The following is a 9527-nucleotide window of genomic DNA, read 5'->3' as shown; positions in this document are numbered from 1 at the left end:
TACCATTTATCTCGTACCCTTTAAAGGTCAATACAGTCGAAGATGGTTGGTTGGCCAACAAGTATAGCTCATCTTCAACAATGTTGTCATTAATGAGACGTCTTTGCAACCAACCGCCGAAAGTCTTCGCGTGTTCTTTAGCAATGAAATCTTCAGGTTGCTCCGGGTATTCCGAGCATAAAATATCCTTGTGTTCCTGAATATATGGAGCCGCCAAGCTGGAATTAACTAGAACTGTGTAGTGTGCTTGAGTGAAAGATTGCTCGTCCATACATGTTGTTGATTTCTTTCCTAGCGTGCCTTTTCCACGCAGTCTCCCCTCATGGCGCGACTGAGGAACACCGATCGGGTTCAGGTCAGGAATAAAGTCAACACAAAACTCAATGACCTCCTCTGTTCCATAGCCCTTGACCATGCTTCCTTCTGGCCTAGCACGGTTTTTAACATAATTCTTCAAGACTCCCGTGAACCTCTCAAAGGGGAACATATTGTGTAAGAATACAGGACCGAGAATGGAAATCTCTTGGACTAGGTGAACTATGAGGTGCGTCATAATATTGAAGAAGGTTGGTGGGAACACCAACTCGAAGCTGACAAGACATTGGACCATGTCCTTCTGTAAACTTGGTAGAGTTGCTGGATCGATTGCCTTCTGAGAAATTGCGTTGAGGAATGCACATAGCTTCACAATGGGTACTCGCACGTTTTCTGGCAGAAGCCCCCTCAATGCAATCGGAAGTAACTGGGTCATGATCACGTGGCAGTCATGAGACTTTAGGTTTTGGAACTTTTTCTCTTCCAGGTTTAGTATTCCTTTTATGTTCGACGAGTAGCCAGACGGGACCTTGATACTACTCAGGACTTGGAAAAAGATCTCCTTCTCTTCCTTGGTAAGAGCGTAGCTGGCAGGACCTTTGAAATTCTCTCGATTCATCAGGTCGTCTCGTTCGTGCATACGTTGGTGGTGCAGCCGTGCTTTTGGTGTATCTCTCGACTTCTTCCCATGCACGCCCAATAAGTTTAGCAGGTTCACGCAAATATTTTTCGTCACGTGCATCACGTCGATCGCAGAGCGAACCTCTAGGAATTTCCAATAGGGTAGTTCCCAGAATATAGATTTCTTCTTCCACATGGCTACGTGGTTGTCGGCGTCATTCGGAACAGATTGTGCGCCAGGACCCTTACCAAACATTATTTTTATATCTTTGACCATGTCATATATATCAGTACCTTTAGGGAGGGTTGGCTTCCTCCGTGTATCTGCCTCGCCTTTGAAATGCTTTCCTTTCTTTCTTACGGGATGCCTGTCTGGAAGAAATCGACGATGCCCCGGGTACACATTCTTGCCTATATGTATACTTTCAGTCTCGCCTAAACAGTGTGTGCATGCGCTGTATCCCTTGTTTGACTGTCCTGAGATGTTACTAAGAGCGGGCCAATCATTGATGGTTACAAACAGCAACCCTCGTAGGTCAAATTCCTCCTGTTTGTACTCGTCCCACACACGTACACCTTCGTCAGCCCATAACTCTAAAAGTTCATCAATCAGTGGCCTCAGGTACACATCAATGTTGTTGCCGGGTTGCGACGGGCCTGGGATAAGCACTGGCATCATAATGAACTTACGCTTCATGCATAACCAAGGAGGAAGGTTATAGATACATAGAGTCACGGGCCAGGTGCTATGACTGCTACTCTGCTCCCCAAACGGATTCAGGCCGTCTGTACTTAGACCAAACCTTAAGTTTCTTGGGTCACGTGCAAAGTCCTCGTACTTATCGTCGATGTTTCTCCACTGCGACCCATCAGCGGGTTGTCTCAGCATATCGTCTTCCCTCCGGTCTTCTTTGTGCCATCGCAGCAACTTGGCATGCTCTTTGTTTCGGAACAAACGTTTCAACCGTGGTATTATAGGAGCATGCCACATCACCTTGGTAGGAACCCTCTTCCTGGGGCGGTCGTCGCCCTCAACATCACCAGGGTCATCTCGCCTGATCTTATACCGAAATGCACCGCATACCGGGCAGACATTTAAATTCTCGTGCTGACCGCGGTAGAGGATGCAGTCATTGATGCATGCATGTATCTTATGCACTTCCAATCCTAGAGGGCAGACAACCTTCTTTGCTTCGTACGTACTGCAGGGCAGCACGTTATCTCTTGGAAGCATCTTCTTCATTATTTTCAGTAGCTTTTCAAATCCCTTGTCAGATATTCCATTCTCTGCCTTCCATTGCAGCAATTCCAGGCTGGTGCCCAGCTTTTTCTGGCCATCTTCGCAATTTGGGTACAACAATTTTTTGTGATCTTCTAACATGCGCTCCAACTTCAACCTCTCGTTTTCACTTCCGCAGTTTATCTGTTCTTCACGAATGACCTGACGAAGATCATCATCAGACTCATCAACAATGTCCTCAAGTTCGGGCTCGTCTTCCCCCATTTCAGTATCACCGTGTTCACCGAACATAGGATAGTTATCATTATCCTCTTCTTCTTCATTGTCTTCCATTACAACCCCTCTTTCTCCGTGCTTGGTCCAACAAAAATAACTTGGCATGAAGCCTTCTTGCAACAGGTGGGTGTGTATGGTTCTTGAGTTAGGGAAATTCCTCTTATTCTGGCATTTTTTACATGGACAAAAAATAAATCCATTCTGCCTGTTTTTCTCAGCCACATTGAGAAAACTATGCATGCCATTAAGGAATTCGGGACGACGTCGATCACTGTACATCCATTGCCGGTTCATCTGCATTATATAAATTTATCAAAAACCATTATGCTAAATCATCATGACTAAATTAATTAATTAATACAAAAAGTTCATCACACGTTAAAACCAAAGTAGCGTAGTGACCATACATATATAGTTCTCATAAAAACACACACTGAAACCAACCATAAAAACTCTCTCTAATTAATGCATTTAAAAACAACAACAAATGCGATCAAAACCGCAACAAAGGTAACAATTGACACGACGGCATAATGATACCAAGCCTCTTTACTAATTGCATATTTTCTAATCTTTCTAATCTTCAGACGCATTGCGTCCATCTCGCTCTTGTGACCATCGACGACACCGGCAAGAACCTTTTCCAAGGTCATCTTCTCTCTTTCAGTTTTTTCCAACCTTTCTTCAGTTTTTTTCAATCTTTCTTTCAGGCCAACATTTTCTTGTTCAACTAAGTGTAACTTCTCAACAATAGGGTCGATTGGCATTTCCGGTTCCACTACCTCCTAGATAAAAATATGTATGTCAAGTTGGTCGGCGTAATTAATTGTCATATAATCAGGAAATGAAAATATGTAGTTATAAAAGATAATATACCACATCCGAATCATAGACTGGACGAGGGCCAACGGGGACGGATATCAAAACCATGGCGCTATACATATAAAAAAAATCTTACACAATAAGAAAATTATATACAAGTAAATATGTAAATCATACAAATCAAAATTTATTTTGGTAAATAAAAACAATAGGCTCACCAAGGTTGTGTCGGTGACGGGGCGATCGACGACGGTGAGGAAGGGGACAAGGCGCGCGACACTAAAAAAACCACAAATCATAATTAAATTTGAGCTCAAATTGCATATGTATACATAACAAATGATGAACTCTCTCTAGCTTAGGCATTTCATCAAACACCTAGCTAGCACAACAAAAATGAAATGAGCAAGAAAACGAGCAAAACTTGCAATACCGGAAGAGGGAATGTTGATGCTAACCGTAGGACCGATGGGTGCCAACAATCTTGACAAATGGTGGAGAAAAATGGGGATGGATTAGAGCTCCCAAGAGGAAGGAGAGAGCAAAAATGGAGTTGAGCTCGAGCTAGAAAAAATAGGGTGGAATATAGGGGTGCTCGGGGAGGAAGGAGAGGAGGGCTTTAGGACCGGTTTGTGTCAAAAACCGGTGCTAAAGGGTCTGACAGCGGGGCCCCGCAGTTGCTGCAAAAATGAGAAAACCTTTAGCACCGGTTTGTGATACAAACCGGTTTTAAAGGGTCTGTCCACTGGGCCCCCCTCCCTGCAGCAAACGGTCCAAAAACCTTTAGGACCGGTCCTAAAGGCCTTGCGGCCATTTGCTGCAGGGAGGGGGCCCAGCGGACAGACCCTTTATAACCGGTTTATATCTAATCCGGGTCCAATGTGGTTGGCTCAGTGCCCTGTTTTTTACTAGTGTAGGTAGTTCAAATCATATTGCATTGGTTGTTTTCGTGTATGTATATACACAGCAAGTGTGTAAGGTTGTAACGAATAGAGAAGTGTAGAAGTAAGAAAGAATATGGGGCACGACACAGGCCTTTGGAAAAGTTTCCGTGTGGATGTGTATTTGTATAATTTGATGCGATCTATGTGTGGGCAAATTCCAGTTCCGCCTCGTCCGGGTTGACGCTCCACACTTCCACCTTCTACGTCGGGCAAAATCGACTGATGTGAAAAAAAGAAAACGTTTCTGACCGGTGCGCCGATCGAATTATTCGGCAGGCCGCACGCGACCCGTACGCTGACCGCTGACTCGACATTTTTTATTTTAGAAAAGGAGGTTAACCCCCGGCCTCTCCATCAATCAATGCATGCAGTCATTTTATTAATTATTTCACAAAGGTCTAACAATAGTATACATTAGTCCATCCAAAGCCACCACTCACACCTACAAATTCGATAATGTGAAGTGCTCTCACTCCACATATCTAGGACCGGTGTTATTTCCAATCCATCCACATAACGTATCGAGAACAACAGCCGGTGCAGCATACCTAAAACGCACACCTCACGCACACGTTTTACCAGCCGCCATCATCCTCGAACCATTGACCCATCTTCAGGAAAGAGATCCGCATCATCCTTGCCAGTCCAACCATTTGTCCACGCCACCACGGCGGCCAACGGATCCACGTCTTGCGCTCATCCGTCCAGATGCGAAGACTCCGAAAGATATGTCGTGCGTTGCACCTACCAACCAGGCATGACTCAGCGTAGCACCTGTCGGCCAGGCATGACTTGACAGCTTCACCGAAATTCCGTGCAAGACGAAGCCGCTCCACCTACTGCCTCAGTCTGCCAGCGCTGCTCCACAAACGATGCTCCCAAGAGAGAAATGGCACCGCAGTACCGCCATCGTCCGATCTAGAAGACCAGATCCTAGGGTTTCCCCTGAAGCAGTGCCCACCATCAGCAACCGTTTAGGACCCACACAGTGCCCACCACCATTCAGCCTTCAAGGCGACAACTTCAGGAAGGTCACGACATCAAGGAAGCCGCCGCCGCCCACCGAAGTTAGGGTTTTCACCCGAGAGGCAAGGAAAGGGAGCAGATGAGCACATGTATACCGACGTCTCCAAAAAGAATAACAGCGCCCTTGAGCGTCGTCGTCGGCGCGGCCGGCCTGGGCCAACCAAGGGGTTTCCCCCAATCCGAGTCTCCTCCACCGGCTTCACCCGCAGGTAGGGCCCCGGCAACCACGCCGGCACCGCTAAGAATCCGCAGGAGAGAAGCCCACATATCAGGACCTGGGGGCGCAGGTGGCGGTGCGGGCAGCGGCCGACGAAGGGGAACAGCACACCTCCACAACGATGCTTCCAAGAAAGATAGTGGCACCCACGAGCGTCGCCGTCGCGGCTCCGATGAAGAGCGAAGCAAGGATTTCTCCGGGAGTTGCGTTGGATATCCACCGCCACCGACCGCTGAGCATGGCCGCCACAGACCATCACGACCCCCAGCCAAGGCCAATGCACCGCGCGCCCTGGACACTGCTCGTGCCCAGCCGACCAACGCAGCCTCGCCCGGCTGCCGCTCTACCACCAGGGCCGAGTGCTCCGCCAAATCCGGCCATGGAGCCCCGGATCCGCCCTCCGCCGCCGCCGATTGGCGAGATCACAGCGGATCCCGCAACCGCCGACGCGAGGCGCCGCTGCCAGAGCCCGAGGGCCGACGCGAGGGGCCCCGCCGCTGCCATCCCCGGGGCGCGCGCGGCTTCGCCGGTGTCCCCTCCGGCAGCGGCGAAGCGGGAGGGGATGGAGATGGGGTCCGGTGTTCTTGCTGGATGCGCCGCTAGTCACCGGTGCGAGGAGGCGCTGGAGAAGGCTCCGTGTGATTCGAGTCGCGCGCACGGGGAAGGGGAAGAGGCCGCAACCGGAGCTGGAGAAGAGCGGATCGAGGGAGCGCGTCGCCCTCCGCTGAATGGACATGCAACATTTTTTCCGTCTAAAATGTTGCAACCAGCGTTATATTTGCTACAAGCGTTTTTATTTACTACATTTGTGGAGTAAAAAAGTTGCATATACATTTGGTTGCAACTCTAGTTCGTCGGATTTTTCGTTACAATCAATGTTTTTACTTTTGCTACAACCGTGTTAATTTTTGCTACAACCGGCATCATTTTTTGCTGCTACCGTTCACTAAAAAAGTTGCATACACGTTTACGTAAATATTTGTTACAACCGGCGTTTGACTTTTCCTACCACGCATCATCAGCTTTGTTTTTTTGCTATGATCACGTAGATATTTTCTTTGCTATAAATTTTGTTTCTTTGTTGCAACCGTTGAAAAAATTGCTGCATCGCGTCGAATTTTTACTGCATGGGGGGAAAATGTTGCATGGAGATCCAACGGTACGGACGCGCGGGGTTGATGAATCGTGCAAGTTTCGCCGGCGTGACGGTGGCAGAGCACTGCCAAAAAAAAAGCCTCGCGATCGTCAAACGTGCCTATAAATAGATTTCGCGGCAGTCCCTGCACCAAGTCACGTTGCCAAACAATACATACCATTGGTCTGGTTCAGGCATTGCATTGGCAATTTGGCGTGTAGCGCGAAGCCGAGTGAATTCCACCAATGGCCCCACCTCTGTGCTTCGACAACATCACTGGCCAAAATGGTATCGTGCCGGTGGTGGTAGACACCCCAGAGAAGAAGATGCAATGCCCCAGCTTGCTCAACGCTGACGAATTTCGGCGGCAGAGTCATCAGGTGGTGGACTTCATCGCCGAGTACTATGACCGAATAGGCGACTACCCCGTGCACCCCAGCGTTTCCCCCGGCTTTCTCCGAAACATGCTCCCCACGGACGCGCCGTCCCGTCCGGAGCAGGACGCGTTCAGCTCCGCGCTGAAAGACGTCCGCGACATCATCCTCCCGGGCATGACGCACTGGCAGAGCGCCCGCCACATGGCGCACTTCCCAGCGTCGAGCAGCACCATTGGTGCCCTAGGGGAGGCGCTCACCGCGGGCATCAACGTCGTCCCATTCACATGGGCCGCCTCGCCAGCCGCCACAGAGCTTGAGATGCTGGTTGTCGATTGGCTCGGCAAGGCGCTGCACCTGCCGGAGACTCTCCTCTTCGCCGGCGGCGGCGGTGGAACCCTTCTTGGCACATCGTGCGAGGCGATACTTTGCACTCTCGTGGCCGCGAGGGACCGGAAGCTCGCCGAGATCGGCGAGAACAGGATCTGCGACCTCGTGGTCTACTGCTCTGATCAGACACACTTCGCCTTCCGCAAGGCCGCACGCATTGCCGGCATCCTGCGTGACCACTTCCGCGCCATACCCACGTGCCACCACAACATGTTCGCTCTCTCGCCATCGACACTGGAAGCGGCCATTCAGGCTGACGTCCAAGCCGGGCTGGTGCCACTTTTCTTGTGCGCGACGGTTGGGACGACACAGACGACCGCCGTGGACCCCATCGGCGAGCTCTGTGCCGTCACCGCACCACACGGCGTCTGGGTGCACGTGGACGCCGCCTACGCCGGCTCCGCCCTGGTCTGCCCGGAGTTCACCCACGCCATCGACGGCCTGGAGGCCGTGGACTCATTCAGCATGAACGCCCACAAGTGGCTCCTCGCCAACAACGACCGCTGCGCCATGTGGGTGAAGAAGCCGAGCGCGCTAGTGGCGGCGCTGGGGGCGGAGCAGGATCTGATCCTCAAGGACGCGGCGTCTGAGGGGCACGACATGGTCAACTACATGGACTGGACCATGACACTGACCCGCCGGTTCCGCGCACTCAAACTGTGACTCGTGCTCCGCTGCTACGGCATCCAAGGCCTGCGCGACCACATCCGCTCTCATGTCCGAATGGCCGAGGCCTTCGAGAAGATGGTCAAGGCCGACGAAAGGTTTGAGGTGATAGCGGACAGGAAGTTTGCGCTGGTCTGCTTCCGGCTCCGGTCACATGACAAGTTCGGCGGCAACAAGGCGGCCAACCAGCTCAACCAACACCTCCTTGAGGAGGTGAACGCTGCCACCGCGGGCCCATACATGAGCTCCGCAAACGTAGGTGGTATGTTCATACTAAGGTGTGCCATTGGAAGCACACTCACAGAAGACCACCACATCAGGGATGCATGGAAGGTCGTGCAAGATCAGGCCACCATAGTCCTTCGTAATTGAGATGGAGATAATCTCGAGCGTACATACTACTTGGCTAAGACTCTAAGGTAAATAAACATGCAGCTCCACGTATATATATATATATATACTAGCAAAATAGCCCGTGCGTTGCAACCGGAGAAAAAAATACCATACGCTTTTAATCTTTTTATAATTATTTTAATTTATTAAAATAATAAGCTAACTAACTAATGTAGTTAGTCCTATCCTATTTTGTTGAAAAATCAACCCGTCCATTGTTAATTCCACCATAATGAGAAATTGAAGCGCGGGTTGAATAACAAAAATTACATGGGCTTTTTTATAAAAATGGCGTGGTGGGTTTTCCGACGGAACCAATATCCGCTTTATTATTAGGTATAGATTATTAAGTAAAGATAGCAAAAGGGCCCATGCGTTACAACGGGAGAAAAAAATACCACACGCTCTTAATTTATAAAAAATGGTCTATAATCTGAGAATTTGTAGTTACGACACAAATAAAGATGGTCTTATCCTACAAAAATGCAGTTCAAAATTTCACAGGTCTTCTATTTTAACACGGCTTGCATGTAGATTTAATACGTATAAAGAATCAGTTAAGTGACCTTCAGTTTCATCTCTAATCATGATTTTGTTGACGTGTTCATCCCCAACCCGTATGAGTACCGGTATGAAAGAAAGACGAATAATGACTTATTTATTAAGATTGCACCCTAGATAGTATTTTTATTAAATGTTTAACAGATAAAATAATATCATATTTAAATTCTACATATTTTTCTAATCAAATTCCATATATAATATGTTAAATTTGGAGTTACGGTTTAAAAGATATGAATATTTTAAAAAATATTTAATATATACTACGAATTTAATGTCATAAACAGTAAGGGCTTTTTTGTAAAATGACCTCGATGGGTTTTCCGACGAAAGCGATAGACTCTTTATTATATATATATATATATATATATATATATATATATATATATATATATATATATATATATTATTTTTTGCGGATAAGCTGCACGTATAATTAAACTACGTACTTGTGGATGAACTTGATTGTAAGGTCCTCCGGGCCCAACAATTTGGTGTCACGTCGAATCATGAAAACTAATATATTGTACGTAACGAATCTCGACGA

At 48.2% G+C, this 9527-nt stretch overlaps 1 pseudogene; it reads left to right on the top strand.

The window, feature by feature from the left end:
* Positions 1–6766: 6766 nt before the first annotated feature.
* On the top strand, positions 6767–8510 carry LOC123447603 (annotated as a pseudogene).
* Positions 8511–9527: the final 1017 nt, after the last annotated feature.

This window comes from Hordeum vulgare, chromosome 4H (assembly GCF_904849725.1).
Source record: "Hordeum vulgare subsp. vulgare chromosome 4H, MorexV3_pseudomolecules_assembly, whole genome shotgun sequence".
In the NCBI taxonomy this organism is placed as follows: domain Eukaryota; kingdom Viridiplantae; phylum Streptophyta; class Magnoliopsida; order Poales; family Poaceae; genus Hordeum; species Hordeum vulgare.
This window is presented reverse-complemented; position numbering and strand designations above follow the sequence as displayed.